The sequence below is a fragment of the Elephas maximus genome, chromosome 2 (assembly GCF_024166365.1).
Source record: "Elephas maximus indicus isolate mEleMax1 chromosome 2, mEleMax1 primary haplotype, whole genome shotgun sequence".
Taxonomy (NCBI): domain Eukaryota; kingdom Metazoa; phylum Chordata; class Mammalia; order Proboscidea; family Elephantidae; genus Elephas; species Elephas maximus.
The window spans coordinates 25,395,600-25,398,879 of NC_064820.1; the positions used below are offsets into that span (position 1 = coordinate 25,395,600).

The 3,280-nt window shown below is 41.4% G+C and overlaps 1 pseudogene; it reads right to left on the reverse strand.

The window, feature by feature from the left end:
- Positions 1 to 2,089: 2,089 nt before the first annotated feature.
- Positions 2,090 to 2,208, reverse strand: LOC126070777 (uncharacterized; annotated as a pseudogene).
- Positions 2,209 to 3,280: the final 1,072 nt, after the last annotated feature.

The window sequence follows — 3,280 nt, forward strand, 5'->3', positions numbered from 1 at the left end:
CAGCAATGATATCCCTGGTTCCGTGTCCTCTGCTGAAACCGGCCTGAATTTCTGGCAGTTCCCTGTCAGTATACAGCTGCAGCCAATTTTGAATGATCTTCAGCAAAATTTTCCTTGTGTGTGATATTAATGATATTGTTCTATAATTTCCACATTTGGTTGGATAACCTTTCTTGGGAACAGGCATGAATATGGATCTCTTCCAGTCAGTTGGCCAGGAAGCTGTCTTCCATATTTCTTGGCATAGGTGAGTGAGCACCTCCAGGGCTGCATCTGTTTGTTGAAACATCTCAACTGATATCCCACCTATTCCTGGAGCCTTGTTTTTTGCCAATGCCTTCAGAGCAGCTTGGACTTCTTCCTTCAGTAACATCGGTTTCTGATCATATGCCACCTCTTGTACTGGTTGAATATCAACTAATTCTTTTTGGTATAATGACTCTGTGTATTCTTTCCATCTTCTTTTGATGCATCGTTTAATATTTTTCCCGTGGAATCCTTCACTACGGCAACTCGAGGCTTGAATTTTTTCCTCATTTCTTTCAGCTTGAGAAACTCCGAGAGTGTTCTTCCCTTTTGGTTTTCCATCTCCAGCTCTTTGCACATGTCATTATAATACTTTACTTTGTCCTCTCGAGAGGCCCTTTGAAATCTTCTATTCAGTTCTTTTACTTCATCAATTCTTCCTTTTGCTTTAGCTGCTCAATGCTCAAGAGCAACTTTCAGAGTCTCCTCTGACATCCATCTTGGTCTTTTCTTTCTTTCCTGTCTTTTTAGTGACCTCTTGTTTTCTTCATGGATGATGTCCTTGATGTCTTTCCACAACTCAGCTGGTCTTCAATCACTAGTGTTCAATGCGTCAAATCTATTCTAGAGATGGTCTCTAAATTCAGGTGGGATATACTCAAGGTCATATTTTGACTCTCATGGACTTGCTCTGATTTTCTTCAGTTTCAGCTTGAACTTGCATATGAGCGATTGATGGTCTGTTCCACAGTTGGCCCCTGGCCTTGTTCTGACTAATGATATTGAGCTTTTCCATTGTCTCTTTCCACAGATGTAGTCAATTTGATTTCTGTGTGTTCCATCTGGCGAGGTCCATGTGTATAGTCACCGTTTATGCTGGTGAAAGAAGGTCTTTGCAATGAAGAAGTTGTTGGTCTTGCAAAATTCTATCATTTGATCTCCAGCATTGTTTCTATCACCAAGGCCATATTTTCCAACTTCTGATCCTTCCTCTTTGTTTCCAACTTTCACATTCCAATCGCCAATAACAATCAATGCGTCTTGACTGCATGTTCGATAAATTTCAGACTGCAAAAGCTGATAAAAATCTTCTATTTCTTCATCTTTGGCCCTATTGGTTGGTGCGTAAATTTGAATAATTATCGTATTAACTAGTCTTCCTTGTGGGTGTATGGATGTTATCATATGACTGACAGCATTGTACTTCAGGATAGATCTTGAAATGTTCTTTTTGATGATGAATACAACACCATTCCTCTTCAATTTGTCATTCCCAGCATAGTAGACTATATGATGGTCCAATTCAAAATGGCCAATACCAGTCCATTTCAGCTCACTAATGCCTAGGATATCGATGTTTATGCATTCCATTTCATTTTAGACCATACTTAATTTTCTTAGATTCATACTTCATAATTCCAGGTTCCGATTATTAATGGATGTTTGCAGCTGTTTCTTCTCATTTTGAGTCGTGCCACATCAGCAAATGAAGGTCCCAGAAGCTTTACTCTATCCACGTCAGTGAGGTCAACTCTACTTTGAGGAGGCAGCTCTTCCCAGTCATCAGTCATCTTTTGAGTGCCTTCCAACCTTGGGGGCTCGTCTTCCAGCACTATATCAGACAATGTCCTGCTGCTGATCATAAGGTTTTCACTGGCTAATGCTTTTCGGAAGTAGACTGCTGGGTCCTTCTTCCTAGTCTGTCTCAGTCTGGAAGCTCAGCTGAGACCTGTCCTCCGTGGGGGACCCTGCTTGTATCTGAATACCAGTGGCATAGCTTCCAGCATCACAGCAACACACAAGCCCCTACAGTATGACAAACTGACAGACATGTGGGAGTCAAAGCCTACAGCACCCGGTATTCCCAGGCAGTCTCCCATCCAAGTACTAACCAGGCCTGATCCTGCTTAGCTTCCAAGACTAGACAAGATCGGGCACGTTCGGGGTGGTATGGCTGTAGACAAAAGATGTTTACCTGTGCTTTATTGACTATGCAAAGTCAGGGACTGTGAGGATCCTGACAAATTATGGCCAACACCACTAAGAATGGGAATTATAAAATATTTAATTGTGCTCGTGAGAAATCTGTACATAAATGAAGAGGCAATCTTTCAAAGAGAATAAGAGCATACTATGTGGTTTAGACTCAGGAATGGTGTGTGTGAGGGTTGTATCATTTCCCATGCTTATTCAATCTGTATGCTGAGCAAATAATCATAGAAGCTGGAATATATGAAGAAGAACAGGTCATCAGGATTGGAGAAGACTCACTGAGAACCTGCACTGTGCAGATGACATAACATTGCTTGCTGAAAGTGAAGAAGACTAGAAGTACTTACTGATGAAGATCAAAGAATACAGCCTTCAGTATGGATTACACCTCAATGTAAAGAAAACAAAAATTCCTCATAACTGGACCAATAAGCAACATCATGAAAATGGAGAAAAGGTTGAAGTTGTCAAGGATTTCATTTTACTTGGATCCATAGTCAAAGTCCATGGGAGGTGTTGTTTTTATTAGGTGCCTTTGAGTCATTTCTGACTCATGCCAACCCTATGTATAACAGAAGGAAACACTGCCCAGTCCTGCACCAGCCTCACAATTGTAGTTATGCTTGAGGCCATTGTTGAAGTCACTGTGTCAATCAATTTTGTGGAGGGTCTCCCTCTTTTTAGCTATCTCTCTACTTTAGCAAGCGTGATATGTTACTCCAGGAAATGGTCCCTCGTGATAACATGTTCAAAATATGTGGGACAAAGTCTAGCCACTCTTGCCTATTGTCTTAGTCATCTAGTCCTGCCATAACAGAAATACCACAAGTGGATGGCTTTGACAAAGAGAGATTTATTTTCTTACAGTTTAGTATGTTACAAGTCCAAATTTAGGGCTTTGGCTCCAGACTTTCTCTCTAGGTCTGCTGTGGAAGAAAGTCCTTGTCCTCAATCTTCCCATGGTTGAAGAGCTTCTCAGGCACAGGGACCCCAAGTCCAAAGGATGCGCTCCATTCCTCATGCTTCTTTCTTGCTGGTGTGA